We start from the raw sequence: 22,812 nt of genomic DNA on the forward strand, positions 1-22,812 counted from the left end.
AGAAATACAAAAGTTACACTCTGTTGTTGTTGATGATGATGGTAGTGGTGTGTGTATATTCTGTGTTTGCTTGCTTGCTTGGTATACTCCATTACAAATTCTTTCTTCCTGCTTTGAGGAGTTTTGTTAATATTAGTGTCCAACCACATACACCATAAAGAATGCTGAGAGACATGAGGCTGCCTTGGTTACACTCAGGTCATCCTGCCCATGGCATTGTGGGAAGCTCAGTCTATTTGGGGATTTTTTTGGCCCTGCAGTATCTTAGTTCCCAAAGCAGGGGTTGAACCTGCACCCCCTGCAGTAGAAGTGCAGAGTCGTAACCACTGGACCACCAGGGAAGTCCCTCAGTCTATTTGTTGAGCAATGGCGTGGGCCCAGTGTGGTGGGGTCCATGACTGCAAGGTCACACACCTTTCTCATTTCCTGTCTCTTGTGGGTTTCAACAGTGCACTTGGAGGTTGTATTACCAAATCACTGTGCTGGCCGTTCTCTAGCTGTGACTGTGTCCTGAAAAACTCTGAATCTGGGAGAAAGATGATTTAAACCCGCTTTGTTTTCCACACAAAGTTCTGAAGGTATTTACGTATTTGGCCCCTGGTCCTTCAGCATCTGCAGTGACTGGCACTGCCGGCGTGTTTTCTTCCTAGATCATTTTTATTGCCAGTGTCCACTGTTGCTGGAAGACTTTCCAGGATCCTCATGCATATGGCTTTTGACGGAAAAATGTCTCCCTTGGCACCTTCTTGTAGGAACCACATATATCAAAACCAAGCTCCCAGACCACCCTTCCAGCCAAACATTCATAAATGTCCAGGAGGGAAAGAAGTTATGCAGGAAGACTATATCTCTTAATAAAATCTTGAAAGAGTTTCCATTTCATTTCTCATAAATCCTCTGTGAGTGAGCGTCGTACAATACTTTCTTAAGAGGCAAAATTGCCTCCAAATCTTTTCCTGGATCAGGACTATAGAATCATTTGTACTCGTCCAACACATCATAATCCATCTTTGGTTTGACAGTAAGAGACATGATTTTTTATTTCATTTATTATATTATTATTCAAGCTCATTTTTAATAAATAGGCTTTCACTGAACACAGCTTCTTCTTAATAGAAAAGTCTAATAAAGTTTAGCATGAATTTTACAACTTAGGAGCCTCTGTTCTACGTTTTTGCATTCCAGAAAGTGATAGAAATTTTAGATAACTTGCATAGCATTGTAGATAAGAATTCCAGGTAAACTCTGGAATTAAAGAGACCCAGGTTAAGATCCAAACATATCTATGTAATCTACAGCAAGTAATTTTACCTTTCTGGGCATGTTCTGCTTTCCTCATCTATAGAATGGGGATAATAAGAGATCAATGAAACGATTTAAAAAGATAATGACCTAAAAAGCTTAATGTAACATCTGGCAGATCATATACACTTGTTAAGTTGTATTTTATTATTTCCTCATACCATCTAATCTAATAACAGCCTCAGGTCCTTCTCTCTCATTATTGTGATAGTTGCTATTTTTTGAGCACATACCGTATGCTATGAACTGCCAAGTACTTTACATGGATTCTCTCATTAAATGTTTTCAGTACCTTTGGAAGAGAGGTGTGACTATCCCTGCCATTTCACAGATGAGGAAGTGGAGAGGCAGAAGTCCTGATGTAAGTAGGAAGGAAGTGGAATTTTTAGAGCCCTGTTAGGCCTGCTCTGTGCTGTGGGGAAAGGCAGTCATGAGGCTGTTCAAAGTTCCTCAGTGAAGAATGAAGCTGGAGGACCTCTTTACGATGCTCTGTGATTCCCCTCAAGGGCACACATCACGTCTCAGACTTTGGAGCCAGGGCTTGGCCACCAGACCAGGGTTGCCCTCAGAGGGTCATTTCACGATCCAATGAAACACTGGAAAGTGCCTGGAATTCTGACTCTGTCAAATCTGCACTCAGAGAGGTTGAAGGGGTGCCTGACCTCCTACAATTGTTTTACGTGTTCTAACCTCCAGTTTCTTTATTTGTAAAATGGAGAAAGGAATGCTAACTAGCTCTCAGGGACTTTCTGGGGAGGCTGACCTGTACTGCAGTTTAAGCACGCATGTTCTGAAATCTGGCTGCCTGAGGTTCACCCAGGACCACACTTCACTTGCTTTGTGACTTTGGGAAGTTACTGGATCTCTGTCAGCCCCAGTTACTTCAGCGGTACCTTTGCTTTCACCAGCACTAGAGAACCAATGATATTGTTGCAATAACTCAAACAGAATAAATATGACTGCAATGAGGGGCAAGGGCATATTTTTGCCCATTTTCCTTATGTGAGGATTTCTTCATCGTGCCCCAGTTATCATGTTTCAAGGAATGTCATTAGTTACAATGATCCTAAATGACAATTACTAAATCATCCAAAGCTCTGGCACCAGACTTGGCAGCTTCAATTTCGAGGTAAGAGTGCCAGGGTGTGGTGAAGCCGGGGAAGATGCTTTTGGATCCACAAACTCTAGCACAGCCCCCTAAGTGAAGCAATTTAGGACTCAGTCTTCAATGCTGCTTAGAGAAACCAGCCTTCTGTCTATTCTCTGCTCAGTCAGGAGCTAGCAGATTTTTTCTGTAAAGGACCAGACAGTAGCTATTTTAGGATTTGTGGACCAAGAGTCAATGTCTTCAACTCTTCCAACGTCTGTTCTCACTGAAGAGCCACCACCTGGCTTGACACAATCAGGCAGCAGGTGGAATTTGGTCTGTAGGTATAATTTGCCAGCTCCTGCCCCAGAGTATGGGGCTTCCCAGGTGGCACTAGTAGTAAAGAACCTGCCTGCCAATGCAGGAGAGACAGGGGTTCGATCCCTGGGTTGGGAAGATCCCCTGGAGGAGAGCATGGCAACCCACTTAAGAATTCTTGCCTGGAGGATCCCATGGAGCCCAGCACGTGCTACAGTTTACGGGGTCGCAAAGAGTCAGACACTATTTAGTGACAGGACAACAATAACAATAACTTGTGATTGCTCTGCACATGAAGTTTAGGATCCTGCCCTCAGAGTTCCTCATATCCTCCTTCTGATCCCAGGCTGGAAGACAGCTAGGAAAGGAGGAATACCAATCACTAAATTAACTTCAACTCCAATCCATCAGCTGTCTTGCCTGAGGCTCCAAACCCAGTGGTTGAATACACAATTTCCAATTTCCTCCAAGATCGGGGGGAGAGAAGTAACAGACGATTGGGAAAACCAAGCATGTTCCTGTCCAGACTGTGTGGGTAGGCCAAGGGGAGTTAATTCTCTGCAGAAAATGAACTCAGTTGAAACTTGTGGATTTGGAAATCAGCATGGAAGGGCTGACCTTATAAGTGGCCCAGGTCTCCTTCCAGAACAGTAGGTCCCAGAGACACACAAACACCTCTAGACTTCCCCAACCTCCACAATGAAAAACAAGAATCCCAGTATGCAGCCATTCAGGCGGAATCCCTTAGGGCTTACTTCTGAGTGAAGCAATTGTTACTTGTTTTTTAATTTATTCCACAAAAGTAAACACGTGGCGGTGATAACTAGGTTTTTTGTAAGATAAAAGCTTCAAAAAATTATCAAATCTGTGTAAGGTAAAATTTAAAAGCATGATTCTATACTTAATTTCTCTCACCAAAAATAATCATTATTGTCATTTTCTTCTGTGTCCTTCTAGAAGCCATGTGTGCACAGAAATTTGCTGGATGTATTTGCTAGAAATGCATTTCATTTTCACTAATGCAATAACACAATACTCACTTTAGGCAACTAGTTATTTTGACTTAAATTATATCCTGGGACAAATGTCCACTTTTAACTCCAAATATCCACTACCATGACTTTTTATCCTTTCCAGTATACCGCTTGTTTCTTCCTTCCATTCTGTAATGCTCTTATTTATATTACTTAGAAATTAGACTAATGGACATTATCATCATGCAAGTAAGGATGAAAGCTTCTAGATAGAAATAAATTTCTTAAAATGCAACAAATGCAGAGACAAAGCTCTCCATTACTCTCTAAATCAGCCCAGTGTTTTCCTGGACTCTCTTATCCAACACCATGTTGCTTCTCACCCCTATTTCACTATTTCTGGGGATACTTGTTTTTCATCTCTCATCTTACTCTAGGAACAACTTCCAGAATAGGTGACACGGCTATGAGGAGATAAGAGAGGACAAGATGCTTGCTTAGAGCTCTGTCCAGGGATCTTGTAGCTTGGAATCTTCCAGCTCACATTTGGCAATTCACAGTGAGACTTGAAAGACTGTTTGTTAGGTGGTGTAGAAAACATTTATTTTCTCACAAAACCCACTCCATCCTACATATTACTATTTATTGTGAGAGTCAGTAAGGTCTCCAGTGGAGAACAGCAGGACTTCCAGAGAGCTAAAGACAAACAAGGAATATCTGGATTTTTAGAAAAAGAAGGCTCCTTGATGGTAGACCAGAAGGCCTGTTGTAGCTTATCAGAATTTGAGAGTAGATGACCCAGATAATCACGATGGTGTGATCACTCACCTAGAGCCAGACATCCTGGAATGTGAAGTCAAGTGGGCCTTAGCAAGCATCACTACGAATAAAGCTAGTGGAGGTGATGGAATTCCAGTTGAGCTATTCCAAATCCTGAAAGATGATGCTGTGAAAGTGCTGCACTCAATATGTCAGCACATTTGGAAAACTCAGCAGTGGCCACAGGACTGGAAAAGGTCAGTTTTCATTCCAATCCCAAAGAAAGGCAATGCCAAAGAATGCTCAAACTACTGCACAATTGCACTCATCTCACACTCTAGTACAGTAATGCTCAAAATTGTCCAAGCCAGGCTTCAGCAATATGTGAACCGTGAACTTCCAGATGTTCAAGCTGGTTTTAGAAAAGGCAGAGGAACCAGAGATTACATTGCCAACATCCACTGGATCATGGAAAAAGCAAGAGTTCCAGAAAAGCATCTATTTCTGCTTTATTGACTATGCCAAAGCCTTTGACTGTGTGGATCACAAGAAACTGTGGAAAATTCTGAAAGAGATGGGAATACCAGATCACCTGATCTGCCTCTTGAGAAATTTGTATGCAGGTCAGGAAGCAATAGTTAGAACTAGACATGGAACAACACATTGGTTCCAAATAGGAAAAGGAGTTCATCAAGGCTATATATTGTCACCCTGTTTATTTAACTTCCATGCAGAGTACATCATGAGAAATGCTGGACTGGAAGAAACACAAGCTGGAATCAAGATTGCCGGGAGAAATATCAATAACCTCAGATATGCAGATGACACCACCCTTATGGCAGAAAGTGAAGAGGAACTCAAAAGCCTCTTGATGAAAGTGAAAGTGGAGAGTGAAAAAGTTGGCTTAAGGCTCAACATTCAGAAAACGAAGATCATGGCATCCGGTCCCATCACTTCATGGGAAATAGATGGGGAAACAGTGGAAACAGTGTCAGACTTTATTTTTCTGGGCTCCAAAATCACTACAGATGGTGATTGCAGCCATGAAATTAAAAGACACTTACTCCTTGGAAGGAAAGTTATGACCAACCTAGATGGCATATTCAAAAGCAGAGACATTCCTTTGCCAACAAAGGTTCATCTGGTCAAGGCTATGGTTTTTCCTGCGGTCATGTATGGATGTGAGAGTTGGACTGTGAAGAAGGCTGAGCCCCGAAGAATTGATGCTTTTGAACTGTGGTGTTGGAGAAGATTCTTGAGAGTCCCTTGGACTGCAAGGAGATCCAACCAGTCCATTCTGAAGGAGATCAGCCCTGGGATTTCTTTAGAAGGAATGATGCTAAAGCTGAAACTCCAGTACTTTGGCCACCTCATGCGAAGAATTGACTCATTGGAAAAGACTCTGATGCTGGGAGGGATTGGGGGCAGGAGGAGAAGGGGACGACAGAGGATGAGATGGCTGGATGGCATCACTGACTAGGTGGACGTGAGTCTGAGTGAACTCCAGGAGTTGGTGATGGACAGGGAGGCCTGGCGTGCTGCGATTCATGGGGTCACAGAGTCGGACACAACTGAGCGACTGATCTGATCTGAGTGAAACACAGACTTGTGAGCACTTAGGTATAGAGGAACCAGCCTGAAGTCACCAAAATGATTCCATTCAATACCCCAGAAACCATATTCCTTTTTCTGGTGCAGTTACCAGACTGGTAGACAAGGAAAATGCTATGAACAAAGGTGATCAGGAGTTCAGCAAAGGGTTTTAAAAAACTCTTGAGTGTATGATAGTATTTCATTTAGTTTCACTTATTCTAAGAAAATCTGGACATAGGTCATTAGTGGTGTGCCTCAAGATTTGCTGAGATATTTATGGGACCTTGTGGATGACACACCCTCAGGGAGAGGTCTTCTGAGAATTCTACTCTTGAAAGAATGCAAAAACCCTAGGTAGACTGAAATAGTGGGATGCCTATTATTAATACAAGACATATGTTTTGGAGCTGATCAGTTCAGTTCATTTCAGTTGCTCATACATGTCCGACTCTTTGCGACCCCATGGACTGCAGCACGCGAGGCCTCCCTGTCCATCACCAACACCCAGAGCTTGCTCAAACTCATGTCCATTGAGTTGGTGATGCCATCCAACCATCTCATCCTCTGTTGTCCCCTTCTCCTCCTGCCCGCAGTCTTTCCCAGCATCAGAGTCTTTTCCAATGAGTCAGTTCTTCCCATCAGGTGGCCAAAGTATTGGAGTTTCAGCTTCAGCATCAGTTCTTCCAATGAATATTCAGGACTGATTTCCTTTCGGATGCACTGGTTGGATCTCCTTGCAGTCTAAGGGACTTTCAAGAGTCTTCTCCAACACCACAGTTCAAAAGCATCTATTCTTCAGCACTCAGCTTTCTTTGTAGTCCAACTCTCACATCCATACATGACTACTGGAAAAACTATAGCCTTGACTAAACAGACTTTTGTTGGCAGAGTAATGTCTCTGCTTTTTAATATGCTGTTGGTCATAATTTTTCTTCCAAGGAGCAAGAGTCTTTAATTTCATGGCTGAAGTCACCATCTACAGTGATTTTGGAGCCCAAAAAAATAAAGTCTGGCACTGCTTCCACTTTTTCTCCATCTATTTGCCATGGAGTGATGGGACTGAGAGAGTCATTTCCTAGGCAGGTTGATAGGGAGTCTAGGGGTCCCCAAGGAGAGAGGGGTCTGGAATTCTCAAGGAGGAAAAAAAGACAAACTTTTTTTCTTTCTCCACATTCCTTAGGATTATATACCAATAATGTATCCTGCCTAAGGACAGTCTTTGGATTCAACCTTCTGTTATCTTAAAATGTAAATTATGGGAGTAGGTCGGAGGAGGTCTTTACAACCTCCAGACATTCTTTGGATTATATAACCTCATTATTAACACTAGCAAGCGGGTACTCTTTCTACCCCCTTCTGATGCCTATGTCAGAAGCTTTCTCTATCTCCTTTATACTTTAATAAAACTTTATTACACAAAAGCTCCGAGCGATCAAGCCTCGTCTCTGGCCCCGGATTGAATTCTTCTCCTCTGGGGGCCAAGAATCCCGGTGTATTCGTGTGATTCAACAACAACCTTTCAGGACCAGATGCCATGATCTTAGTTTTCTGAATGTTGAGTTTTAAACCAACTTTTTCACTTTCCTCTTTCACTTTCATCAAGAGGCTCTTTAATTCTTCAAGCAAAAATAAGCAAGGGTCATTGTCAATGATAGGAAGCCAGGAGGAGGGTGGAAAATGTTGGAGGAAAGGCAGGAAGAGGGGCGAACCCTTCCATGCCAGGCAGGTGGTGGGGCAGCGATGATTTATCTCAGGGTCTTTGATCCCCTAGGTTGTTAGTTTGGGGTGAGCTTCATGGAGAAGAAAGGGAAACCTCCAGACACTGTAGGCATAGCGCTGTAGAGCTCTTTAAGAACAGAATCTGCTCAACAGAAGGTAACAAAGTAAAAGAGAAGATCCTGTTGGATTTTCAAAACTCCTTCACAAATAGTCCAGATAGCTGGACCCCAGAGGGCCAAGTGGGATTTCAGTAACTCCTAAAAATTCAACCTCTTGCCTGTCTGAAATAATGGTCTCTTATTGAGTGATGGAGTCATTCATTCAATCTATTCTCACCAAATACTATCTGCCCTGGACTTCTTTTTGTGACCTGTGCTGGGCAGATAAAAATGCATGAAACATCTCTCATCTTTAAGGGTCTCACAGCCAAGACAGTTCTTCCAAAAAAATGATGCATAAATTACCTAAAAATGAATCATCTGAAGGCCCAAGCTACAAATGCAGATTTCTGGAACCCACTCTAGATTTGTTAAATCTATATTTTAACAAGTCGCTTTCTCATAGGTATGAACAGAAAGCGTAATAACCACTGCTCTGAAGGAGGCATCTAAGACTCTGGCTCTAAATAAGATAGTGAATGTGTGTATGTGGCAGTGAGTGAAGCTATGTGTATGTATACATGTTAAAGCCATGAGGACATGCTGTGAAAATATATTCGCGAGCACCTGTGAATGTTTGTGGTGATGCCTGGCAGTAGGCACAGTTATCCTCTGTGCTCAGTTACCTAGTCAGGGGAGAGCAAAGGACCGTACCTTGAGTTTCTGAAACTGAAAACGGCTCACGCTCCATCCAGAGCAAGCTTAAGGATCAGAGGTATGAAGAAGCACTTTGTCTTTAAGGTTAGTCTGCAATTCATGGAATAGAAAATGAGTGAAGATTTTGATGCTATCAGTGTGTTATAGCAACAGCAGTATTCAGAGGCATATGGATCTAGACCTGTGTTCAGACTGCAATGCTCATCACCTGTGTGATCTTGGTCAAGAAACATGCTCTCAGAGCCTTCCTGTCTCTGTCTGAAGAATAAGAGTGGCAGCAACATCCTTCAGGATATCTCGATGACATTGCAATGTGTCATGCAGCTCCGATGACCAGGTGGATAAGACTTGAAGGAATGCAAAATGGCAGAAATTGAGGAGGGAGAGCCAGGATAATGGAGGACTACCCTCTAATAAATATGTCTCTGGATGGCTTCACCAATGCAATAAACATGAACTTGGGCAAACTCCGGGAGATGGTAAGGGACCAGGAGGCCTGGCATGCTATATAGTCCATGGGGTTGCAAAAGTTGTTCGTGATTGGGCAACTGAACGACAGCAAAAATATGTCTCTGAGGGTCTTGAGCCTGAATTCCTGGGTTCACAGTGAACATCTTCTCTCCTTCCATCTTCTCTCTGTCCTGAGTTCACAGTGAAAGGATACATCTCTCCTTCCTCTCATGAAAGCCTGGCTTTTTCCTGTCCCTTGCAACAGGAGTGACCCATCAAGTCATGGACTTCCTTAACAGATGCCATGATCTCTTTTAGCAGAAACTGGACCATGGAGACTCATGCCCCGCCTGCCAGCAGTACTTTGACCTTGGGCATCTGCCATCCCCCAGCACCAGGATTCCATGATTCTGACACCCTGGATTTCTCTAGTCATCCAGTGTCTGTCTCATTTATTGGCAGAGTCATGATGGCATGGCCAGTTCCCACAGCGAGTCCAGTTTTCACCCAATTGCATTACTAAAAATAGTTCTAAGGAGTTGATCAGAGGTTGCCAGGAGAAGGTCATTCACACAAACACGAGGTACATCCAGCTCCCCTCCCCAGTGAAAGTGCCACGCCAGGTTGGAAGAGATGTGGTCCTCACCACAGGACCTCTCCCAAATGCACCCTGGAACAGGATGGGGGCAGCGCTCAGCCCGAACTTACCATGTTCCAACAGCTTCCTACCTACCAGGCTGCCATATGTTCAGAACCGTTCGATTGCCAGATGTATGTCAAAGTTTTCCTTTTTAAAATGTAATTTTCCCCAGAATTTATTGGCATCCTACAATGCTGCTTCTTGGCTGCAGAAGCGGCTTTTCTGCCATTTGGGCCCAAAATAGAAACCACACGCAACCTTGACAGTAATCATGACCAAGGAGAGAGAACGCACATCTATTTATAAGGCACTTGAAGGTGAGTCCTTCTTTTGTGCTACTGCTTTGAGGATAAGGTCAACAAAGCTGGGAATAGCAGCCTTATCGACTGTGCAATTTTATTAAAACCTGGTGCAATTACAAATATATATCAATTACTAAAATATTAGATATGGAAAAAGTATACTTTGAGATTTCAAAGAGTTTTTTTGTTTTTTTTTTAAATCACTTATTTTGTTTTCTGTCTTGCCCTTCATTTCCTGCTGTTATCGCCACATGCTGGGTGAGATCTTAGCTTCTCATGATCTGGTGTATGTTGGGATAGCTAGGCATGGGTTCATATGGATGAATGTAGTGCACAGATAGATAGTAGAAAAACTCTCAAGAATTTTATTCAAGCAAAGCACCAACATATGTTTTTGGCATCCGGGAAGCACTTCTTGGAATGGAAATCACATTCATGTTTTTAAATTCTTACTCATTTTCATTTGAAGAGTTTGGAAAGATAATCAACATTTTTGTTTTCCTTTTCAATTCCTGAAAGTTAGAATGGCAGCCTTAATGGACCCAACAGCTAACAGTCAACTCAGCTCTCACAATTAGAGCATCCATATATCCCAGGATACCGATGTTCACCTCCACTTCACCATCTCTCAAAGCTGGTCTCCGCTTTCCTTTCTGCTACTAGCCCAATGCTGCTGCATCCCTGGATTGTTTCTTTATTACCTGGCTTATTTGTTCAAGAGCTGATGGATGAAAAAATACACTGCCTGTTCAAATATACAAAAAAAAAAAAAAGTACGGCTGGGATTCCCAAGGGTTGTTGTTTAGTCACTAAGTCATGTTGAACTCTTTTGTGACCCCCTTGGACTGTAGCCCACCAGGTTCCTCTGCCCATGGGATTTTTCAGGCAAATACTGGAGTGGGTTGCCATCTCCTTCTCCAGGGGATCTTCCCAGTCCATGTAACAAGCTGCATCTGCTACACTGGCAGGCAGATTCTTTACTGCTGAGCCACTAGGGAGGTTCAAAGGTAGCCAGTGGAAAATTCACCACTCTGGGACTTTATTAACACAGTCTTGATTGTATTTAAGAAAGAACAGGCTCATAGTGGCATTTTAGATGTTAAGATAATGTCAACCCCATTCACTCTTATACTATCCCTGCCGAGGATGTTGCTGGAGACTAATTCAAGGGCTCTAGGGCAGAGTCTGGCTGCCAGCTGGTGTTGAGTTGGAGTTTTCCCTCCAGAGTAATCAATTATGGTTTCCCAAGACGAGCTTGTGGAATGCTGCCAGCACAGTGGGTGAAGAATCTTGGAGCTGGAGCTCTTTCCCAGATGTATAGGTCATCTCCTATACGTGTGGTGATGATGAACCAGAGTGTCAGGGAGAAAAAATAGTAACTATTGAAAGTAGGTCTTATATGAAGAAAAGTTATAAAACAGGTAGCAAGGATATTATGCAGATTACAGGTAAGTTGTTTTCAGCTCGATGATGTTGAAGGAATCATAGACAGATTTCCAGGGACTGGTGGAAGGAATGGATCTTTGGTCTAATCTTTTCCAATTTCCTAATTAATAAGGCAACAGCTTTGATAGAGAAATTTTTATATTATATGCAAAACACTACACTGCTACAGAAAAAAACAAAGACAGCAACCCAAATCCTTGCCTCAAGGAATTTACAGGACTTGAGTAACATTCGTAAGGAACTAGAACATATTAACAAATAATAATAAAACAAGGTAACATATGATAATCGTAATTACTTTTTTCTTTTTTGAACACTTACCATTAGTCAAGCATTTTGCTCACACTTTGTGCACACAATTTACATTCATTTTTTTTTAAAAAATGCAATTACTTGAAAAAATACTTTAAAAATAGGTCAACACTATTAAGATTTATAAATAAAGAAACTGAGATTCAAGACATTGCTTGAACCCTAACCAGGTGAGGTGAGCGAGGCACTTGCCTTGAGTGTAAATTAAGGGAGAACTCCCCCCCCCGCAAAAAAAATCAGTAATCAAGATTTTTAAAAGCCAGAAGTAATGTAAAAAAAAAATAACGATGAGCAAAATCTCAAAATTTTAAATAAAGACAGGGTCAGTATTGATGATTTTTCCCTTTGCCTTCAGGCTCCAGTCTGGCGTTGGGCAATGCTGGTTCAGAGCACTTGTTAGAAGACTTTCCAAAGCTCATAAGGCAGTAAGTGGTGCATTTGGCCTAAGAGATTGGATTTTCCAGCTTGAACTTCCAACCACTGCTCTCCAAATGGGAAGGTCAAGTGTCTAGCCTTGTTCTTGTGGGTCCTAGGCAGGAACTGTCAGAGGCAGCCTCTCTTGCCCAGATCTACAAGTGGGTTAAGACAGAGCAGATGTGCAAAGTCAGAAGAGAAATGGCAATGGGCCAAGTCCCATCCATGGGAGAGGAAAATCCAGCTGGGCTTAGGGAGACTGATTGTGAAATACAGAGATTGAAAGGCTCTTGTGGGGAACGCGAGAACAGCAGCTGAGTAGGCAAATGGGAGTCAGGACGGGATCCATCCCTGAGTTAGGAAAGGGCTCATGAATTCCAAGAAAAATGAGGTGCCAGCAGCTCCATGAAAGCACTCAAGGATGGAGTAGATGGGCATTTTGGACCACAGAACCTTGACTCAAGATTGGCAATCAACAAAGTCAGGACTTGCAACTTAACGACCACACCAGGCTTTCCTGTCTCCAGAGGAAGGGTGATTGCCTTATTCACTTACATAATCCTGCCCACACCCCTGCCCCCACAAATATTTGACTGCCGGAATAGGACAGGGTGGGTTAATGGCTCCTGGGGGACAGGGTGGACCCTGGCTTATAGAGTCAGAAAGATTCCTTTCTGTTGAACCTCTGAGAGCTTGGTAAGAGCACTTCACTTAGTGGGGCTTCTTATCTTCTTGTCCACTTGTTCCTAACAGCCTTAGTCATTCGTCGGTGCTCAGCAGATTGGTTTTGTCTTCAGAGGGGCAAATGTTATAGCTCAGAATCCAACGACAGCCCCAGCAAGGGGCTGCAGGTGGGGAATGAGAATAGGAGATGGATTTCCAATGAAGGAAATATGGAATTTCACTTACATACATAGTGGAATGCAAGCGCTGTTGGAACTCCATACCAGAGAACACCCCAAGGAGCCCTTCCTGACTGTCCTCACATTACTGCCTGTTGTGATAATATCCAGGTTAATGCAGGAGATGCCTCCCCAGACACCCAGGTAATCTAGAAAACATGTTTTTCTGATTTCAAGGGGGACTCACCTAACAGACCTGGAGACATGAGGCTCTAATTTTCTACTTTTCTCACCATTCCACTGACCTTCAGAAAATAAGTGACTTCAGTGAAGAGTATCCCTTTTATTCTGTATCACCAGACTTCAGAGCCCTCGATACTGCATGAGTTTCTGGGGCCTCCCTCCCTCTGACTCCACCTCCCACATGAAAAACCTCAGGCATGGAGCCAGCTAACTTGCTTGGCTATTGGCACCTTGAAGTGGAAGTAAATCCCTAATCTTCTGGTTTATTATTTCCTGTTCTTCAAAGACAGGGGAAGGCAGCAATGCTTGAAGTATTTAGGCAGTTAGTCACTGTACAAATCCATCTCTTGTCTCACCCCCAATTCAAGGGAATAATATTTTTTTCCCTGAGTTACATAAGGCATGATAGAAAGCGTTTCAGAACCCTCTCTGCCTCAGGACCGATTTCTTGCAGTAAATCTCTAGAAAATCTTTCACAGTTTCTAAAATAAGTGCCCAGGCTTTGGAAATAGGTCTTACAGAGTGAGCAAGCTGTAGTTCACTCACGTGTTAACCTTGCCATCGTTTCCTCTGTTTTCATCATCTCTCTGTCTTCAGTTCTCAGGTGCTTCCATCCGAATCACAGGTGTGCAACTGTTTGTAGAAGTAGAGGTATGGTTAAGACCTGGGGATTTTGGGGCTCAGTGTTAAGTCAAAAACATACCATGGGATTGAGGTTCAATTTACTGTGAACTAGAGAGTTTCACAATTAGCCAAAGGACTGAAAACATTACTAACTAGAATTTCCCACACAGACGTTGTGATGTCCTGGTTGAACAAGGCAGCTGATAATGATGTTAGTCACTTGGGGTTTGCCCGTGTTTGTGTTATGTGTAAGTACATGCCATCACTGAATGACCAGAAGGTGCACATGAGAACCGAGATCCAATTGGCACACTGTAACTGAGTCCTGCTAGTGGTTGTACAATGGAAGAGGAGCATTCGCTAAAGTTAAAGTCATCTTTGTAGTTGGGATGAGTGCCTGATAGCTCTTGGGCTTTTATAAGCAGTAAGTGGTGGGGCTGAGTGTGCTACTCCGAGGAAGAAATATGTGTAAGACTCAGAGGGTAAGCCAGGAGCCATCTGTGTAAGTTTGTGAATGTTGGAATGAAGAATTCAAGCTTGAATCAAAGGCAATAAGGAATCCTAGTAACTGTTTGTTAAAGAAGTAATTCAATGACCTCAGTTTTAGGAAGACTATTTCAGCCAAAAGAGCTAGATGCATTGGGATTGTTGTTGTTGAGTCGTGTCTGACACTGTGATCCCATGGCCTGCAGCACACCAGGCTTCCCTGTCTTTCACTAACTCCCAGAGTTTGCTCAGATGTATATCCATTGAGTCGATGATGCCATCCAGATGCACTGGGATAGAGGGAGCAAAAAGAAATTTAGCAACAGACAAATAGCATCTTTTCAATCAATATGACCTTTTCCCTTCATCATTCCAGTCATCTAGAAACAGACCACAGGACCTTAGTAAACTGTCATGGAAAATCTTTCTCACACGCATTTCTAAGAAAAGTGGGTTTTCCCTTTGTTTCCTCAGTTGTTTGTCCTTAAGTCAATGCCCCAAAGCAGCTCCTTCCCTCCAATTTTAACTACTAAAATATGTAATATGACTCCAGTGTTTTATTTAAGAAAGAAAGAAAGGAAAGGATGCAAGAAAGAAAAGAGATTCATCGAAGCAAAATAATGTTACCTCTGATCTTACACTATCTTTGAGAGTCATTACGGGGTAAAGAACTCTACTAACAGAGTGAAGCATGCTCAGAATTGCACCAACAAAAGATGGAATTTTGCCAGGAGCTGTTAATGGTTGAGATGGCTTAGCATTTGTTATTTGATGGAGAGAGTTTCAGGGGAGGTGCCAACTAAGCTGCAGGAAAGCTCCCTTTCTGCTCAGGCTATTTGCTAGGTCATAAGAGAAGTGAAAGTTGCTCAGTTCAGTCATGTCCAACTCTTTGCGACCCCTACAGACTATCCAGTCCATGGAATTCTTCAGGACAGAATACTGGAATGGGTAGCCATTCCCTTCTCCAGGGGATCTTCCTGACCCAGGGATTGAACGTGAGTCTCCTGCACTGCAGGCGGATTCTTAACCAGCCAAGCCACATGGGAAGCCCAAGAATACTGGATGGGTAGCCTATCCCTTCTGCAGTGGATCCTCCTGACCTAGGAATCAAACCTGAGTCTCCTGCATTGCAGGCAGATTCTTTACCAACTGAGCTATCAGGGAAGCCAAGGTCATCAGACGGGGTCTCAAAGGATGTAGAAAGGGTGGGTTTGTCTCCATGGATACCAGTGCCCTTCCCAGGAGAGTTAAGTCCTGTAGTTTCTCCAGGAAAAAGACACAGAGGAGTCAGGGATGGATGGTTGTGCTGATTAATTCATAAAAGCAGTGCTCTAGGAGGAGCAGAATTGAGACCATTTATTTATAATTAGAGACGCAATGGGCTGTGGGACTTGAAATTTCACCACTCAGTGTTCTTGGTGAAAATGCTCAATAATAATTCAGAAAACAATCAAAAGTTTGAGCAAGACATATTTGAACGTGTATCAGGCACCGTCTTCTCAAGCACAACCAGTACAAGTCTTTGATAAGTCACCACTTTGAAGACTAAAACTAAACATAACTTTCAGGTTTTCCCTTCAGGACCCCTTGTTTCACTAGAGTTGGTACTATTTATGGCAAGAGGCTCCCAAGCCAGGGTGGGACACAGAGAGTCAGATCTCACGTCTCAGGAATTGCTGTCAGGATGGACCTTTGAAAAATATGCCCCTGGGATTCCAGAGTCTGGAAACAAATGCAACTGACATCTGCAAGAGCAAGAATTAGAGACCAACTCACTGTTTACCATAAGAAAGCATTCGGGGACTTCCGGTTTAAAATGTTCATTGAAACCAAGACACATGAAAACATGTTTACAATATGAAATTAAGTGGGGAAAAAAAATGAGAATGTGAACCTCCTAATTTCAAATACGGATGCAGGTAGACAAGACAAGGATAGAATTTGCCAACACAAAAATAGTTCATTCAAGTTTAAGACTTTTAAGACATCACAAGAAAATATTTTGTCCAGTGTCATTAAGTGTTGCTGTTTTATTGATTTTAAATGTTTTTAAAGAGTGGATCAAAAAGCCATCTGTCTTATAGAATTGAGTTTTCATTAGTAGATTGAATTTGTGAGAGAGCTGGGTGTGATCGTCAGCCGCAACAATCCCCCCAAAATTGTTATGAAGAATAAATGAATTAATAATGGACAACAATTAGCATCGTGCCTGGCAAATAGCAGACCACCCTGTCGTCTTCACTATCATCACTATTAGTAGTACTCACTTCAACTGGAGCCAGGCTGACCTTCTCTTGGTTTCCCGAGTGGCGGTCAGCTTCAGCGCTGGATATTTCCTCTTTCCATTACTAAAATCACCATCCTGGTTTGCATTAGTCTACCTGAATGAATTTTGACAAACCCAGTTCCTCTTGGTGGGCTGCATGTGTTGCAAGATGCAGTTAGTGCAAACTAAGTGGCCTCCAATTAAAATTAATTAATTTTTTAAAAAACAAGTATAACAGACTAAGTGTCTTTGTGAATGATGTAAAAAGAGGAATGTGCAAGAATACGCATTTCATGAGGTGCCCACCTTGGCACCACTACATTTGTTAGAAAAATCTGAAGGAGGTTTCTGTTTGCTAACCTCTGTGATGCCAGCTATCCTAGAGGGGTCAGTCCAAGTAGTCCAATCTCCAAAGCAAGTGAACATTGGCAGCTCTCAATTGATATCTTTTATATAGTATTTTCATATGTCAAAAAAATCCTCAGTAGAAGATTCAGATTCATTGATAAATATCTTCCACACACTCTAGGCCCTTTTACTCTGAAAACCACCTATTAAATGTGTTTCACTAAAGATTTCTAGAAACCAGGAATCAAAGCACATAATCTCTTATTAGAAGAGTCTCTTGCTGCTGGGGGCTGCCTCAGAAGAGGCTGGAGTCTGTTTATATTTCTTCAAAAAAGCAAAATCCCAAGCTATTCACAAGCCTTCCCATCATTAAGGTATCTGACACTTCAGTTCAGTTCAGTTCAGTTCAGTCGCTCAGTAGTGTCTGACTCTTTGCAACCCCATGAACCACAGCACACCAGGCCTCCCTGTCCATCACTAACTCCCGGAGTCTACCCAAACCCATGTGCATTGTGTCGGTGATACCATCCAGCCATCTCATCCTCCGTCGTCCCCTTCTCCTCCTGACCGCAATCTTTCCCAGCATCAGGATCTTTTCAAATGAGTCAGTTCTTCACATCATGTGGCCAAAGTATTGGAGTTTCAGCTTCAACATCAGTCCTTCCAATGAACACCTAACACTGATCTCCTTTAGAATGGACTGGTTGGATCTCCTTGCAGTCCAAGGGACTTTCAAGAGTCTTCTCCAACACCACAGTTCAAAAATATCAATTTTTCAGCGCTCAGCTTTCTTCACTGTCCAACTCTTACATCCATACATGACTACTGGAAAAACCATAGCCTTGACTAGACGGACCTTTGTTGGCAAAGTAATGTCTCTGCTTTTAAATATGCTGTCTAGGTTGGTCATAACTTTCCTTCCAAGGAGTAAGTGTCTTTTAATTTCATGGCTGCAATCACCATCTGCAGTGATTTTGGAGCCCAGAAAAATAAAGTCAGCCACTGTTACCACTGTTTCCCCATCTATTTGCCATGAAGTGATGGGACCAGATGCCATGATCTTAGTTTTCTGAATGTTGACACTTAGGAAGCTATAAATGTAATCAATCAGCACCCTGATTCTAGTATTCTATAAGTTAACCTGCAGTGTGGACTTCAAATCAGAAGCATCATCAACCTTTCATTAACTCAACATATCTTTGTTGATCCTCACAGCATTTTATTGACTCTAAGATACAATTGTTGTGCTTTTCTCACATTTAAACATCTCTGAAGTCAGATGTTTGGGGAAACCAAGTAGCCAATGGACATACTTATTATTGCTTGTGAATGACCACCAAAATTTTCAGTGTCAGTGGCTTGAAGGAAAATTCCAAGGGCAAGAGTAGAGCTTCTTTCAAGAAATGTTTATTCACCAATATACTTGAAAGCCCAGAAGCCAATATTGTGTGAGAAAAAACCAGATGACAGAGATTTGAGACAGAGAGTGATTTACAAGACTCAGATTCAAGTATAAAATGTTTTAAGAACACCTTAACCAATTTATTGTGTAATCTTTTCTCTTTTAATATATGTGCAGGCATGATATATGGGACATATCTATATCTAAATAAGTCTAAAAGGGTACTTACAATAAATTATGATTATGTTTTTAAAATAAGAATTCATTGCATGCATGCTCAGTCATGTCTGACTCTTTGCAACCCCGTGGACTCTAGCCTGCCAGGTTCCTCTGTCCATGGGATTCTCCAGACAAGAAAGCTGAAGCAGGTTGCCATTTCCTACTCCAGGGGATTTTCCAGACCCAGGAATCCAACCCACATCTCTTGCATCTCCTGCGTTAGCAGGTGTATTCTTTACCATTGCACCACCTGGGGAGCCCTTTAAAATAAGAGTAACCTAGTTTAAAAACAAGTAAAACTATTTTAGAATAAAGTCTGTTTTATTATTCACCTAGGGAATACAGTCTGTTCTCAGATTTAAAGATTATGCAAGTGAATGGCATGAAAAAACAATGTGTACATTACATGTGGTTAATTATCCAGAAGGCTCCAGATTAGCCAATATGGTTTGGTCTTCCTGGAAGGACCCCTACACCTTAGCAGACAATGGTTCCGTGGTCTAATGAGTCTTCTGCCTGTTTTGAGAGCAGCAACCTCCTCTGAAGTGAGTTTGGGGACAACACAATTTGAACAGACTAACTAAAATGCACTCAAAATGCACAAATTATTAAGAAATAAGAAAAGTATCAGGTTTATTGAAAATGTGGTAGACCCTGCACCAGGAATTTTGTATGCATTAGCTCATTCAATCCCAACAAGAAATCTCTGAGTCAGATATCCATATCTGTAAATTACAGATGACAAAGATTGACCAGAAGAGTTTTCTACTTGCTCCAAGTTACACAACTGGTAAAGTACAAATATAGGGTTTGAACTCCAAACACTAGGTTCTTTATTATATATTCTTAATACAAAGTATTGAATTATCCCTTAATCAATCTACGCCAAGAATCATCCCACACACAAACACACAAACTAAATTGCTAAACCCACAGACTAAGAGCAAGTAATGAAATGTTTATATAAGTCAAAAGAAATATTGAGCCAAGTAATCACTTATTTCATCAGAGAATGCATTAAAACATAAAATGATTGATGATGATGTAAAAGAAAGTGATCAGTGGACCTCGGGATCTTGACATTGTGCGATACATGAGCCAAACTTGTTATGGAAAGTCCTGAAATTGTTTAACCTGTGTGAGTGAGGGGTGGGAGGTCATGCTTTTCAGGTTGCTGACAAATTTTTCTATTTAAGAGAAAGAACACTTCTCCATATATGTTGTACTTCCCCCACCCTCCAACATAAGCTCAAGATTCACAGGGAGAGAAATACTTCCATAGTGTTCATTTAACTTCAATGAGAAAGCATTCCGATCCTAAAGTTTCTGAACTTGAAATGGGCTTTGTATAGAATGACTCACATTTTAAGCACCAGGTACAATTACCGCCTTATGAGAAGCTGATCTCACAGTTTGAGACACTATAGGCAAGAGAAGTTTGAACAAAGATTATCACTCGATAGATGATGGTACTTAGGAATAAATATTGAAAATACTCAGCCTTAATAGCCTTCAGTGAGGAAACATTAAACTAACAAAAGTAAAATACACAGTACAGATAAGGAAATGGTGAAGCTCACATGCACCTGTTTAAGTGAAAGAATACCAATCATATTCTTTATATATACCAGTGTTAGGATTGAAACCTAGACTTCCGAGTCCATGCCTTCTCCATCACAACAGAAAGCTCTTCCGAGACATTGAAAAACTTTCTTTTGTACCTGATGTAACTAATAGTTTACTGTGTATCAACTAAAAAGAGTTTATCAGACTTAGGCTTGGTTTAGACTGGTATGAACCAAGAGAGAAGGTCAAATCCGTGGAACAGTAAACACGACAAGAATCTCGGTAAATGCTCATAACTGAAATTAGCTGGGAACCAGCTCAGAGATAGATCCATGGCATCAGGATGTCATTCTGTGGCCTCAGGTAAAAACAAACCTGTGAAGATTGTCTAGGAAGGAGGTTATAAAGAACCAGATAGAGAGGTCAGGGGAGGATTGCCTCAAGAAATTCAGGAGGGAAATAGAATGCTGACCAGGGAGTACATTCAGAAATCCAGTGGCAGGGTTGTAGGCGGTGGGGGAGATGGAGTATTGCAGAAAAAGGGCTCAGATAAACCCATTTATTGGCTTCCAAGCCAGTGGCAGAAGGGCTCACCCAAAACCTCTAGGTGCCCTTGCAGAGATATCACCCTGTTGACCTGAGGTCTTAGTAGTGGGAGTCTGAGTTGTTCCGAATGAGATCCGTGTTGTTGAACTATTCTCAATTAAATTGCCCCAGACACAGTACCTTACCTTTATGTACCTTCTAGAATTTCGACCCTCTGTTTTTCTGTTCTTGGCTGATCTCTGGTGGGGTGGAGGAAGACCGTGCATTGCAAAAGCAGAATGGGGGATGGCCTATGCCATATGTTTTGAAGGAGGGAAGGGAGACTCCTTTTGCCTTCAAATTCCCACCACTAGTATGCTAGTATCTGGAATTTCATTATTTCTTTGGGTTATTGTTACTTTCCAAAGATTTTCTTAACAGTCTTTTACCAAGCTATTATTCTTCCTGCCTTTCTTCTTGTCTATCTCAACTTGCCATAATGTCTGAGAAGGATGACTCCCTTAGCCAATATATATGATTTTCAGCTTCCACAGAAATAAGGTACCTTATGAGAAAAATTGGAGAAGCACATTTTTAAAGTAGAAGAGGAGAGGGTTTGAAAGCATGAAAATCTAGAATGAGAAGGAGGAGAGAGAGGGAGAGAGAAAGATGGCTATGTGATTTGGACTCCGTGGAGGATTTATGGGAATATTAAAGCATAGAACAGCCTCTTTTTTGGCATAGCTCTCATGTACCAGACACTGTGCCAGCTGCTTTATATGTAACATTTCATGAACAACTCTCAAGGAGTTGTGCTTTTCTCCATTTTCAGAATGAGGGACTTGAGGATCTGAGAGCCAGAGACTAATTACTCAGCAAGTGAAACACAGAGTAAGGTTCTGAGTTCTTTCTTCACTGCTCCAAAACCCTTTCTCTTCCCTCTAGGTTGGCGTCTCCACAAAACATCTCCAAAGATGCACCATGCATTGTAGATTCAAAAATGGCAACTCTGAAAGAAATGTATGATTCCTGGCTGCTTCCCTGGTGGCTCAGACAGTAAAGAATCTGCTTGCAGAGCAGGAGATCCTGGGTTCGATCCCTGGGCTGGGAAGATCCCCTGGAGAAGGAAATGGCAACCCACTCCAGTATTCTTGCTGGGAAATTCCATGGACAGAAGGGCCTGGAAGGCTGCATGGGGTTGCAAAGAGTCAGACACTGCTGAGCGACTAGCACTTCCACAGCCCAACCCTTCTGTTTTACAGATGGGAGGCCAAGGAAGCAGTGTGCATTGCACACTGAGTAAGGGCATAAACTGGGCAAGAAACCAAGTCCACTGTCTTTACTTCCACTCGTGAGTCTTCCTATTGGGCCTCAAGGGAAGGGTTAAGACCATAATTGAGGGAGACTTGTAACTCAAACCTGAGCTTTTTCTGTCATCCTCTTACTATGGTATGCACAGAAGAGACTGTTGACTTTAGAAATATTACGTCCAAACACTGAGCCATTTCTTTTTGCTGTCTTCTTTAACACCATACTTATTTGTAGAAAAATATAATTTCCTATTTTTTTTTACTTTTGTCTTTATAAAATATTGGATAAATACTGAATTTATACAACACAAACGCGTAACAGCAATATCCAAAGAAATCATTTGGCTTACTGTAGTCTTGGCTCCTGTAGTCTTCTTGCATTTAAGTTTGTGTCCTTTCTAACCTACTGATATTTTTAAACTCAAAAAAAAAAAAAAAAATAGCTTTCTTTCAACTTTAAAAGTTTGCCCGTAAGTGCTCAGAATATGTTTACTAGGAAAAATTTTAAGTAAAAATCATTGTTCAGGTGTCACTCATATCAATCATTTCTCTGCAACAGCTGCAGAGTAGAAATAATTGTCATCATGTGCCCTGTACTTGAAGGATGGAAAAAAAAAAAAAGATTACATTAACAAGAGTCTGGAAGTATCTACAATTTTCAAAAACCATCTTCTACCCATCCATCTGTACAAAAATCCCAATGACTATTCCTCCAACAATGTTTCCAATTACACAACACCCACATCCCTTGTAATCATCCCCTCCCATCGTCCCCATTAGCATACTCACGCGATCCCACTCAGCTCATTTTACCAACTCTATGCTCATGCCAGATACCCATCCTGGCAGA

At 41.9% G+C, this 22,812-nt stretch overlaps 1 non-coding gene across 1 annotated transcript; it reads right to left on the reverse strand.

Moving 5' to 3' along the window:
* Nucleotides 1-268: 268 nt before the first annotated feature.
* TRNAR-UCU (transfer RNA arginine (anticodon UCU)) lies at nt 269-341 on the reverse strand. Its single transcript has one exon. It is a non-coding gene; the product is annotated as a tRNA-Arg (tRNA).
* Between the last annotated feature and the right edge of the window lie 22,471 nt (nt 342-22,812).

Source organism: Bos mutus, chromosome 13, assembly GCF_027580195.1.
Source record: "Bos mutus isolate GX-2022 chromosome 13, NWIPB_WYAK_1.1, whole genome shotgun sequence".
In the NCBI taxonomy this organism is placed as follows: Eukaryota; Metazoa; Chordata; class Mammalia; order Artiodactyla; family Bovidae; genus Bos; species Bos mutus.